This window comes from Peromyscus leucopus, chromosome 6 (genome assembly GCF_004664715.2).
Source record: "Peromyscus leucopus breed LL Stock chromosome 6, UCI_PerLeu_2.1, whole genome shotgun sequence".
NCBI classification, from domain to species: Eukaryota; Metazoa; Chordata; class Mammalia; order Rodentia; family Cricetidae; genus Peromyscus; species Peromyscus leucopus.
In genome coordinates this window covers 606,926-621,171 of record NC_051068.1, presented here as the reverse complement: position 1 = coordinate 621,171, position 14,246 = coordinate 606,926, and positions in this window count along the sequence as shown.

Here is a 14,246-nt window from a genome sequence, read left to right as displayed (position 1 = left end):
ACCTTCATTTTGATCTCATTCAACTGGGAGCTTGCCATTTCAGCTAATCTGCTGCCCAGAAAGCCTCCAGAGTCTACCAGTTTCTTCTCTCCCCTAAAGTGCTAACGATACACGTTCCTGCCACTGGTCTTTTTACACCACTGCTAGGAACCTGACTTGGTCCTCATGCCTGCACAGCAAGAACTTTGCTCACAGAGCTCCCTCTTATTTAATCAACATTTTTGAAGTCAACATCCTCTCAGATGTGTCAAGCTGCTTGGGCTTTAGTTACTTCCAGATGTCATCAAGTTGACAACCAAGAAGAGCCATCACACCATCTCAAGCAGAATGAGAAGAAGTGCAACGTCTGTCACTGGGAGAAAATAATGATAGCTCAAGGGCTGGGAAACTCTGTGAAAAATATCACTCCCAATTTTAAATAATCATGTGATTGTTATTCCTTGTTGCAAGACATTCTCCCTTCCTGTGTTTTTGTCAAGTAAGTACATTTCAAATAGTTCTAAACTTGGGTAAATTAAGAACTTAACACTATTATTAGGAAGTATTTTATATCAGAAAAATTAGGCCACTTAAAACCCACTTTACTGTTTTGTTTTCTACATATATGTATCCTTCCCACCAAAAGGTAACTATTAGTATAGAACTTACTTATATTTAATATTCATTCATTTCTGAGCCTTAGAAAGTATATAATTTGGATGATTTAGTACCAACTAGATTCAATATTTTAATCCAGATTTTTTTTGAAATGATATCTTTTTATGTACCCTAGACAGACCTGGAACTCTCTATCCCCCTGACTTAACCCCCCAAGTGCTGGGATGGTAGATGTGCATCACAATGCCTACCTGATTCCAGAGCTTTTAAAATCCAGTCGCCACTGTAAACCTAACCAATATTCAGCAACAGTTCTTAACCCCAAACTGTATTATATTGAATATGTTTAATAAAATTGAACCTAAATGTGTTCAGAGATCTATCAGGTATACGTGAAGCAAGAGAAGGAGCCTTCTGGGGAGCCCATGTCCCTTTACAGGGCTTTCTGCCCCTGGACTTGGATCTTTTACGAACACCATTTGCTACTTGCTCTCCTCTGACCTTATACCACAATGCTGTCATCTTGTAGGTCACAAGAATATATTATAGAGATTCAGCTGTGTATTAAAGCTATGCTTTGACCAACCAAGGGTCCGTCAAATGGGAAGCCATTTATCAAGGAATATTTGGTGTTATACCACCTTAATATTCAGCTGCGCCTTGCTATGAATTTCTTGTGGGCCCATATATTACTAGACCACTTGGCAAACTGTTCAGCTTCTCAGACCTGCTGAATCAACCAACCCCACACTGAGCCTAGGAGACAAGCAGGCTGTAGGTGCATAGCTTTGCTTCTTGTGCAAATGAAGCTCTGACCATCCCCTTCCTTCAGGTGTAGGGGCATGGCAGATCAGGTCAAAAGCATAGGAGCTCACCAAAACTACGAGGACAGGAAAACTAGGCACAGACAGGAGCTGAATGTGAAGACAGGGCTAAAGCTGTGTTGATAGAATTTTGTCACAGAGGAATAAGGTTAACAGACAAAAGAGCATAGTGTATGGAGATTCCTTTCCCTCAGATACCCCACGCTGTACATAGCATCTTTCCCAGGACTCTGGGAGGAATTTTCTCAGGGCAGGAACTTGGGAAAATTCCATTATTCTTACAGTCACGCTTACCTGTTCTCACAGAACTAAAAGAAGCTCTGGACATGGAGTTGGGTTAATCTGACAGAAATGTAGGAGGTTTAGTTCTGAATTGCTTTGTGCTGATTTGTTTTATGTCAACTTGACACAAGCTAGAGTCATTTTGGAAGAGGGAACCTCAATTGAGAAAATGTCCCCACCAGACTGACCTATGGACATGCCTGTGCTGCATTTTCTTAATTGATGGCTGATATAGGAGGGCTTAACTCACTGTGAATGGTACTTCCCCTGGGCTGGTCATCCTGGGAGCTATAAGAAAGTAGGCTGAGCAAACCATGGGGAACAAGCTGATAAGCAGCATTCTCCTATGGCTTCTACATCATCTCCTACCTCCAGGTTCCTGCCTTGAGTTCCTGTCCCGACTTCCTTCAGTGATGGATTGTTACCTAAAAGTTGTAACCTGAAATAAATCTTTTCCTCCCAAGTTGCTTTTAGTCATGGTGTTTTTCACAGCAATAGAAATCTAAGACAACTACCAGAATGTGGCTGGCTCACTAAACTGAAATCTGACTCAAAAAGCATTTCTGGCAGAATTCCCAGTCCTGGACCAGTTAATTATACAAATGCAGTCATTTATTTATAAATATTCTGGAATTTATTTCCCAGTCCCATTCCTAATACTGACATCAAACAAAAGCAGCCTTTTAAGGAGGTAGGACGTTTTGAGAACATAGAATATGTGACTTTACATGATGGGCTTTCTCCTTCTCACACAAAGACAGAAAAACTGGCTCCAGTTGACTTGAACATACTGAGAGTGTGAGCATCTCTGATTTCAGGAGACTCTTATCTCTTATGTAAATACAATGCATTTTTGAAAATCGTTGTATAAGGGCCAAATTGCCAACATCTAGTCCTTGTACACTGAATGTCACTATCTTGTCACTGTTCTCCTCAGCGCTCATTGAAAACATAAGGCAATTCTGATTCTAAACCCCAACAGTATGGAAAGGAAAGGGGACTTCAAGAAATGCCTGTAATTTAGGGCTGGACATGGTTCAGCCAGTAAAGGAACATGCCACCAAGCCTGGTGACAAGAGTTCAATCACAGGAACCCATGTGTGGAAAGAGAACTGACTCCTGCATGTTGACTTCTACACATGCACACACCACACACATATACACAATAAGTAAACAAACATACCAAAAAAGGCCTATAATTTAATCCATATCACACCTTGGATAAAAAGCTTCTCATAGATTTTACTTCTGAAAAAAATTACTACACAGCATTTTAAAGAAAACCAAATTCTATAAATTATGAGGAGTAGAATAATGATAGGGTTTCAGATAGCATCTTATGCATGGTCACAGTGTTTTCTTTCAGTTTCTTGAATCTGAGTTGATTTTTAAAAAATGAACTTTTAAAAACCTGCTCTGAAAATGTCTCATTTCCAGTTTAACCCTTATTTCAATCGTTATTTCTTTACAATAAAAAATGTAAGTTATCACATCAGAGACAAATAAGTAAAATTTAAAAGAGTCTAAATGGTACAGTCTTCTCACCAAAAATAAATAAGATTAAAATCTCCAATCCAGGAACGAATTGACTTTGAAATTCTCCCAACTTGCAATCTAGTTTTGATAGTAAATGCTTTGGGAGACAAGTTAGGAAAGCCACTAAAACCAGGGGCTGTCTACCGTCCATTGTCTTATTTGTTCCTCGTTATACTAGTATATGTTCACAGTTGTTCCCACTGTACCCCAAAAGAAATCTTTATAAAGGAAAACAGGAAGAATCAAAAAATAATTATGAGCATCACAAATTGGACACCTGCTGGTAATGAGCATTGTATCTGTCACTGCAATTTTATTTTTAATTCGACATTAAATATACAGGCTACATTCTCTCATCGCCTCCACTTTGGATAGAAACTGCAGCTAAGTTGTACCTATTGTTAAGCAGCACTAGACCTGGGATCTGAACTTGGACTGACCCTGGCAACTTATTTCTAATTGCTTTTCTCCTAGCAGATACCCACCAAAATCTGCAGTGTCTAAGATCTTGGTGTTACTTCAGCAGCTACTATCAGCAGCATTTGTTTCAAACAAGCAAATACTGTGCTAGTGTCTAAACTTGCTTTATGTTGATGCTGAGTTCAAGCAATGACCAACATCATTTGAATAACAGAACAGTCAGGGTCTCAGAAAGCGACACTGAGGCTGGGGCACACAGACACAACTCAGGAGATTCTGAAACAGATCTTCCTGTGGACAGGACACCAGCATCATTTTTCTTTCTGCTTCCTTCCAGTAGATGTAATATCGCCAGCTCCCTTATATTCCTACCATCACAATTCTCTCACTATACTTAATTCAAAATAACCCTTCCTTTCCTCATTTGCTTTTGTTAAGCATTTTAACATAGCAGGTAGGAAAGTATCTTTGGAAATTGTTATCGAGGCCTGACCTGGTCTGTGAGAGGGATGTCAGGAGTTGGCAGCCCCTGACACCATGACTTTCCACCATGATGGGCCACATCCTTGAACTGTGAGCCAAAATGAACCTTTATTTCCTTAATTTTCTTTTGTCACCAAACAAGAAAAGCAACAAATACAACAGGTTTGGCTCAGACATGGCTTCAATAAAATAATCAAGTATAGCACTTACCAGCAAGGAAGTCATTAATTTAGCTGCCTCATCCTGGTTTGGCCTTACTCAATATTTAATAGAAAATACTACAGTTTTTTTCTTCACACAGTCTACATGTCTGAAGATACTTTTCATTTAACAACCAAAAAATCATTTTCTTTTTACTCCTTGCGTTTTAAGTTTCGTATGTTTACACATGGACTTTAAGTTACATGTGTTATATATAGGCTTTATGTTACATATATTCCATGTGGATTTTAAGTTACATATGTTAAAATGTGGACATGTTCTTAATCAATACTTATGCACTTTTAACCTCACACTTCAGTGAAAATAATTACTTATGTTAAATAAGGTTATAAGACTAGAGAGATTTTTAGGACTACAAAATCACATAAACTCTTCTGGTCATCAGCAAAATATTTCAGATGAATATAGTGCTCTGGGGTTTCTGGATGGAGGAAGGTTGTTGGCTTAGTGGATGGTCCTTTTAACAGCAGGTCTAAAGATAAAGAACAAGGCCTTCAGAGGTCAATAAATATGACAAGCTTCTCTGGAAAATGGAAAAGGGTTCTGGTGCCAAGAACAGAAGACAACCTATGAGGCAGGTACTTTTATTAAAACCTGCTATTGTATATGGATGTTACTTTGACTTGATCTTATAGATTATAACATATTTTCCATATAAAATTTTGTGGGCAAATAGTTGAGATATTATCCCCATTTTATCAATGGTAAAGGATAATATTAAATTTAGTGTTTTTCCAAGATCAGATAGCAATTTTAATATGCCAGGACTACCCCAGAGACATCTGCACCCATGCAAGGTAGAGTGACAGGAACTAGATTTAAATGGTCCAAAGGAAACAAGAAATAGTTGAATACTTTGCAAATCAATAGTTTTCAATACAATGGCCATATGGTAACAAAGAACATTGATCCATGCACACTTTTACATTTCCGTTATTTCCAGATACTGTAAGTATCTGAATATAAGACTTCTGGAGTTCCAAATTTCTATGATTCGTTACAAAATTAAATGCCAAGAATCTCTGATTTAAGTTTTTTCAAGAGAAGCAAAAGACTTAAAGAATAGCAGTTCAACTACATACTTTAAATACTAAAGGAGTCTTTGTTTGGATAGCCAAAACAGCATCAATAATACTATATCTGTTTTTACCAATAAAGGGCATACATTGATCCCCATACTTCTCTGAAGATGAAAGCAATAAGTTTGACTTTATGCTCTGTATCAAAATAAACCTACTATTGAGACCCAAGTCAACATGGCGTAAGCTGCATATTAGTTTTTTATAAGCATTTTTGCATTGGGTATAACATAAAGCAAGCATTACATATCTAGGGCATAATTAAAGCTGAACATGCTTTTTATGCACAACTATGGCTACTGAGACAGACTAGTCTCCAAAACATATTTTGTGTGTATAAATTGAAGTTTGTCATACCAAGATGTCCAAAATGATCTGCATATTGTATTATTCTTACAAAATTCTATTGAACCTCACATATCTGCCTGCCCTGGTATATAGATATTCAGCATAATTTGTTTTTGCATTATTTTATGTAGTAATAAGGTAATATCAAAATAATACTAGCAGGAAAATATAGTATTATATAATTATTATAAAGTGCAACCTCTGAAATATTAAATAGCAATTTTGGGGGCTGGAGAGATGGATCAGGGGCTAGGAGCACTGACTACTCTTCCAGAGGACCTGGGTTCAATTCCCAACACCCACATGGCAGCTCATAACTGTCTGTAACTCTAGTTCCAGGAGATTTAACTCCTCAACAACAATGCACACAAAATAAAGTTAAATAAACTATTTATAAAAAATAGCAATTTCTACATGTTAAGTGAGAAATTCAACAAAGAGATAGAAAGCCAGACTTTTCTTTGGGCCATCAGCTCACAAATAATGACATGGAGACTTATTATTAACTATGAAAGCTTGGCCTTAGCTTAGGCTTTTTACCAAGTAGTTCTTATAACTTAAATTAACCTGTTTTTTATTTTAATCTACATTCTGCCACATGGCTTGGTTACCTCTTCTCTGTACCATACATTGGACTTCCTCAGTGTCTCCCTGTGGTCTCTCCTCCTCTCTTCTTCCCAGACTTCCTCTCTCTCCCTGGAAGTCCTGCCCATTCCCTCCTGTGTAGCTATTAGCCATTCAGTTTTTTATTAAACCAATCATAATGACATATCCGTATAGTGTAAACAAATATCCTGCAAAAAATACTAGCAGGTGTAGGCAAGGAAAATTTTGTACTCTGCATATTGTACTTCTAAGGAAAGAAATTTAATTTAATTAGTTTAAGTTGACTCACCCACCAAAGGTGGGTAATGATTTGCTTTTGTTCCTTCAACTTGATCTTACAAACATCTATACTTAAAATGTTTCTTCTTTAATTTCTTAAAAATTGGTTTTATAATTTGCTTTAAGTAATTAATAGCAGATTATACCAGCACATAATCTGATTAAAAGCTTTTAACATAATTTAAATCAATATATTGGCCATATGTAGTACTGTAAATTGCACATAAAAGGTAAAATTATATTGGATAACTTAGTATATGTATGAGAACATATGAAAATACATTGAGAATGTAAATATAATGGCAGTTACAATCAATAATATTTGTTGTATATTTAGTGTGCAGCAACCTTTCTCCCCACATTTTATTTAACTCTCATGCTCACAATACACAGATGGCTTTTATCTCACTTCAAACAGAAGAAACTAAGGCTAGAAAGAATGAGTAAATTCTTGGTCAATCAGATGATTAATGAAAGATTGTAGCAGGATGACTGTCATGCTTATTATGGCTTTTTTGCTTCCTATGATATGGCAACCAATAGCCTACATCAGCTAAATCAATATTCTCTTTTAATGTTCTTAATGCTAATGCTAGGGATTCGATTCAGTGGTATAGTGTGCTTGAGTGAACAGAGCTCTGAGCTCTGAGCTCTGAGCTCCCCATCCCAGCATCACCCAACCCATGTGTGCTGTACACACTTGTAATCCCATCACTCAGGAGATAAAGGCAGAAGGATCAAAAAGTCAAAGTTGTCCTCAGCTACATAACAAGTTCAAAGCTAGTCTGTGCTACATGATACCCTGCTTTAAAACAAAAAGATTCTAAATGCTTAATAGCTATTACTATATATGTTAATGTATATATTGGCTTTCCATGCCAGCCATTTACTAAACTTGCTTTTATTCTTGTCTAGTCTATCCATACTGAATGTATATAACATCCTATATCTTGAAGAAATTATTTTAAATACATTATCCAATTTTGACTCAAAAATTAAGAACATTTGCTGCTTCATGTCTCATGAGGGTGGTGAGATGCTGCAGCATTCGGGCTTGAGCCCAACATGGCAGATTCTCACTGCTATATACAGTGGCATCTCCAAGTTGCACAGACCATTGCTTGGCAGATTTAGCTTTTGCTAGTACAGAAATAAAAAGAGGTTTCTGGTCAACAGGTTGCTTTGATAGAAACATAGACCCACTGCCTTCCAGAGTTGGCAGATAGCATGGCTCCCAGAGCTGGCAGTGAATTACCTCCACCATGTTGAAAAGCTTGGGCAGAGTCAACAGCCAAGGCTGCCACTTCAGTCCTAAAAATGAAGTTTAGCAGTTTAAAGTATCTCCTGGACAGAAAAGGATTATAGATTCAGAATAAAACAAATGCAGATGAGATAAACCCTAAACAGTTTACAATGTGTGTAAAAATGTATGTAGGCTTAAAAGAGAGAGGAAAAGAAATATAGACAGTATATAAAGAAATAAAAAGTTTTAAAAATAAAGTCTTTAAAGAGACAGTAAAGGTAATATAAAAATAAGCCACAAAAAGATGGATATCACACAGAGAATCTGGATTGTGTTGTCCTTGATAATTTTAACTGCAGAAAGACATTTGATTGAAAAGGCTGTTAAGTTAAACCAATATATGTATTTTAAAGGTATCTTGACTTCAAATTTTGGATCTAAGGATATGTTGCTTTGGAAAGGAAGCTCTGCTTTTGTTTCCACAGAAAGCAAGAGGCTATGGATTTGTTCCAGATTAAGATACATCAGGTTTGACCATCCAAGACCCCCTGAAAGGTCTCTGATGGCACCATGGCCTAAATAATCCAACATCCAGAATGGTTTCAAGGCAACTGGCTCAGACATTGCAGCCTTACAGACTATTTCAGTCAGGACTTGACCATAATTCTTAAATTTATCAGTATCCCTATAAGAATACAACACCCTTTATCAGAAGGAAGTAGCCTATAAAACTATGCCTACATTCCCAAAAAATGGATTATGGATATTTGTCTTTGTTTAGGTTGTTGGTTACAAATTATTATTGGTCATAGTCAATGTCTTTCTAAAAGAAGAAAGGAGATATGATATGGAAATATAGGCTATAAATATGATAGGTTAAAAGGGTAGATTGTTGAACCTACTTTTAAAGAGCAACTTGTTTAAAATGTTTTACATTGGTATAGATTTTAGTTTATTGATATAAATTTAAAGTTAATTTTGTTATGCTATATGTATATTTCTACACTTGTTTAAGGTATTATATTTGTGCAGCTCATTTAAATTAAAATGAATAATTTAAAAATACAGATTAATAATTAGTCTTCTATGATAGCCAAACTTAATAGTCATGTTAAGTTTTCTAGGTATACATAGACATAATTTAACTAGGTAGATAATCTTCAAATACTTCAAAGACCTACAAAATATGGCATTTTAAATGTTTTAAAAACTTAGACTTTCTGGGCAATGAGACACATCTACTCCTGGCAGCACTGATTTACTTCAAAGAGAAAGATGGGCATCAAAGACACTCTATATGGACTTTTTCTTCTTCTTGGCAAAAATAGCCATTTGGGCAAGAAACTGTTCTTCCCTGAAATGCTTGACAAAATGTTGTACTGACTGATTTCAACCTCACCAAAATGTTACCCATTTGCCTCTAGCATACATAACAAGCTGCCTTCTGATAAGAATTCAGTGACTTTTCCATAGTAAGAGAATGGAGGTTTCCTCACCACTACCCAGGCCTCAGTCATGCTGGCCAACTGCTTTATCACTGAGCTACAGGCCCAACCCTGAGAAAACAAAACTCTTTTTTTGTTTTTTCAAGACAAGGTTTTCTGTGTAGCTTTGGAGCCTGTCCTGGAACTTGCTCTGTAGATCAGGATGGCCTCAAAATCACAGAGATCCACCTGCCTCTGCCTCCTGAGTGCTGGAATTAAAGGCATGTGCCACCACCACCCGGCGAAAACAGAACTCTTAATGCTAAAGATGGGAGTGTATAATTCCCTCCAAATTCAGCTTATTTAAAAGGAATAAACCATTATAACTATGACTATACATGTCTATCTAATGATACTGCTATTTGGAAGGTTTTCTTCAGTAATGTTCTTTGGGAAAAAAATCATTACCACATTCAAAAAGCAGCTTTCTGTAGTAGAGGCAAGTAAGGAAAATCAAGCCAACCCATTAAACTCTGCTTGACCAATTGTTAGGCAATTTGTTCCTTGTTATGCTTAACTTTTCTCATCCTCATTTTTCTCTAATTAGTTTCATTACAGTTAGAACATTACTCTGTGACACTGAGTCTGACATCATCAGGTGTCTGTGGACATGATGCCAGCAGAGGGCAGGATTTGACCTTGTATCACTCCATTCTTGTAGAGAACTTGGGCTAGGAAAGAGTCATCAAGCTCCTTGAAGCACCTGCAAACAAGTCCCTCAAGTCCCTCTGCCTGTGTTTGAATAGAGAATTCCTGAGAGTGTAGTTTCTAGTATTATTTCATAAAAAAGATGTTTAGTCAGTTCCTGCAGTCAGAGCTCCTACTGTAAGTACCTAACTTTATCTTGGACTTTGAGGAGTTATCCCAAAGGATCTGATCCTTTGGGGGAATTTGTAATATTCCTGGGAAGATACAATACTGAAGTAAAAGATTCTAATAAAATACTTAGTAGATAACTTACTCAATAAAAGAAAAAGAAAGAATAAGGACCAGAGCAAAGCTTCTCAATTTGACACATATTTATCATGGGTGTCCTCTTTATCATAAAATAATTGGCATTACCCCTAGCCTCTAAGTACTAAATGTTAACACCCTTCCTCCTTCAACTTATTCTGTTGTAAAAATGTAATATGTGTCAATGTTACCAAATGCCCTAAAATAGCAAAATAAAACACCTGCTCAAGAGCTTATTTATTCATCTGAAGTATGGAGGTTATCATGTCTTCCTCATAGGGCTCACAGTACTTGGGATATAGTAAATACTCATTTCATTTAATAATAAATAATATATGTTACTACTAATAGGAATCCACTATTCCTATTAACTATTCCTTGGAGATTTTTATCTGAATCTGATTCTTGCAGAAGTTCACAGAAGAATAAAGTATTACACAGTAAATAAGCTTGATTGGAGCCCTGTACATCACTTTATGCTGAAGTCATGTAGCTGGCAGAATAAAATTGACCATTCCACAAATACCATGGCTAGTCATCTCAAAGATGATCTGTCTTCTTTTATGTGAAGGTCAAAGATCAGGAGCTTTTCCACTAGGAAGTCTGAAGAATAGCTAATGATCTGGATATAAACTTCTAAGTGCTTTGGAAGCTTTCTACATATAGATAAATCTTTGTAAACATTTCCCTACAGGAAGGTCTGAAATGATCATTTCCTCTCACCCTCTTAATTTGATTTGTAATTTTACCCATCTTACAGGCAAAAAAAAATCAAAATTAACTGGGGAGAAAAACAAATAGATGATTCTAAACTGCCATGGTATTTAGCTGTAAGTGAGCAATTGCAGATTGCAAAGAAACTGAGCTGAATAAATGTTTGTAAAAACTAGAGTGTTAGATATTTCTAGCCTACCACTTTATTGTTTGAAATGTCTATGACTCAAGGAAAATGGTGTTCTATTTCCTATTGGAGGGCCCCTAACCAAGCATAATTGCTTTTTATTGAAAGCTGTATCTTTGAGGAGTGTTGGTTGAGCTAGTTGGAAAAACAAGAGAGTGTTAATATTTCAGGAATAAAGGAAAGCACAAATAAGTCAGAGTCAAGTTCAGGAACTGATCTGAGCAGGTTTGTTGCTGGCAATAAAAGTAGAAACCCATTGGTGAATTAGCAGTGATAAAATGAGAATTTGCTATGACAAAGTTTAAAACAAGAGGAGATGGTAGTCTTGGTGTACATAGGACATGAAAACATCTTCTCTTGATCCTTAAGTATTTAGTGCTTTATGAACTATATACCACCACACTATGAAGTTCTTTTAGGCAGAAATGCTCTTTCCAATTGATAAACCAAGCAATGCATTTTATTTTTATCTTATTTTACATTGTGTAAAAGAAAAACTATCCAGAAGACAAAAATGGTACATTATTGCAAATCTCTTTTGATAAACACAATTTTAACTCTATATGCAAATCCTGGGAATATATGCAAATATGGGACTATATGCAAATCCTGGAAATATATTTTAATTTCAGACCTGATGAGTGACATGTGGTAAATTGTTTATTACTAGTGAAATTTTCGTAGGAAGCAGCACTTACCAGTAACTCTTATTTTTCTGTTGGCAATGGGTTCTTTACTTTTTATCAGCTCAGCATTCTTAGCTCTTATCACAGGCTGTTTAGTTAGAAAGTGAAAGAAGCCGAACATAGAAAAGAGAAGGAAGGACACATCACAGTAAGGAATAAGGTTTATTACAGTTAGTGGCATTGTTTCATTTTAATTTACATAGAATTCAAAAGGACTTAGTGAAACTGGAAAATCTGTCCAATTAGGCAGTGTTTTATTGATGCCTTTCAGTTCCCCACCCACTGTTTTACCCCTTGTTTATACTTTAGTTTCTTTTACTTCTAGTGCATGATGTATCCTAATCTGTCTTTACCAAATTTGCTTGCAGTAGAGGCAATTAATCATTTACATTAGTGTGAATCTAACAGCATCAACCAAAGTCCAAAAGCTCTATGATCTCATAGGATCTCCCCACATGCCGTCATATTTAGTGTTTCCACCAGTCTTCCAAGCCAGAGCAAACATATACTTACAGCTTCATCCTCATCCATTATTTTCCAGATAAAGACAATGAGTCACAGGTGACTGAAATCCCAGCTCCATGCCATAAGAAATAAACATAGCCTGTATCTAGATGTTGTGGATGCCATCTCTGTGCACCCCTGTGGCCTTACCAACTTGGGCTCATTGGAGTCATTGTGTCCTCAGGTAGATTGAGGAGTTTTAGGGCAGTTCTAAGTGTGTTGTGGAAGTGGTACACAATCTTGCTCAAGGTAACAGCATTGTAGATAGATGGGAATACGTGAAAAAGATACTTTATCAGATAACATTCTACTGGGCATACGTGGATTCCACAATTCCTGAATGTATGAAAGAAATACAGAATGTAATGAGTAATTCTTAAGCTGTACATAGCAGCTTCTCCTGCTGTCATTTTTTAACCCATCCAGAGGTCAGATGAAAACATTCTACCTGTGGTAATTTTGTTACTCATTGGACTTGAGTTTGCCTATTAATCATTATTATTGGCAGCTATGCCATATTTGGAAACTTAGATGTCTATACTATAGTGTTTTTTTAATTATTAGTGTGCATCAAAATCACCTGTTTGCCCCACCCACTGTTTCTGATTCAGTGGGTCTAGGTGGTGCCTGAGTCTTGCTTGCATTGTGAATAAGCCCTGAATGATACTGAAGCAGGGACTTTGCTCAAGCAGTCATGGAGCCTGCATGGATGTCTGTGAGCCAAGCTCTGCTGTTGTTTACAGCAGCAGCTATCTCAAGTATGAGGAGCATTTGATCATGGCTAGACTCAAGTGAGATGTGTTGGAAATATAAGTTATATATCACAAAATGATGCAATTAGATGCAAACTATCTAGTAATAGCTTAGATTTTTTTGTTTTTTTTCCTTTGTATTGAGAGTACATTGTTTTGTTTATTTATTTTTACATCCCAACCAGTTTCCCCTCCCTCCCCTCTTGCCAGTTCATGTCCCTCCCCTCTGCTCCCCACCTTTCCTCTACCTCATCCATTCCTCCTTCTCTGCTTCTCTTCAGATAGAGGTGAACATCCCATGGATATCCACCAGCCATGGTATTTCAAGTTACAGTGAGACTAGGCACCTCCTCTTCTATTAAGGCTGAATGAGGCAATCCAGTAGGAAGAATGGGTCCCAAAAGCCAACAACAGAGTCAGAGACATCCCCTGCTCTCATTGTTAGGAGCAAGTTACAAGTTAGACCAAGTTACACACTGCAACACATATGCAAAGAGCCTCAGTCAGTCTCATGCAGACTCCCTGGTTGTTGGTTCAGTCTCTGTGAGCCCCTATGAACTCAAGTTTTGTTTTGTGTTTTTCTTATGGTGTCCTCCTACCACTTGGCCCTACCACCTTTCCACTCTTCTTCCACAGGATTCCCAGAGTTCTGCCAAATGGTTAGCTGTTTCCATCAGTAGCTGGGGGAAGCCTCTCTGATGACAGAATATCATTAGGAAACATTTCATTAACTTTTTTTTAACCATTTGTGTTTGGTTCTGTCCTAGGTCTCTAGGCTATCCATCCTCCATGTCTTGGCCCTCAGGGGGAGACTCCCTCTCACGGTAGAGGTCTCACACTATGCCAGTCATCGGTTGGTCACTCTCACCATTTCTGCACCATCTGTACCCCAGCACATCATGTAGGCAGGACAAATTGTAGGTCTATGGGTTTGTGGCTGAGTTGGTGTCCCAGTCCCTCCACTGGAAGTTTTGCCTGGTTACAGGAGATGGCTGATTCAGGCTCCCTACCTCCTATTGCTAGGAGTCACCTTCATAGATTCCTGG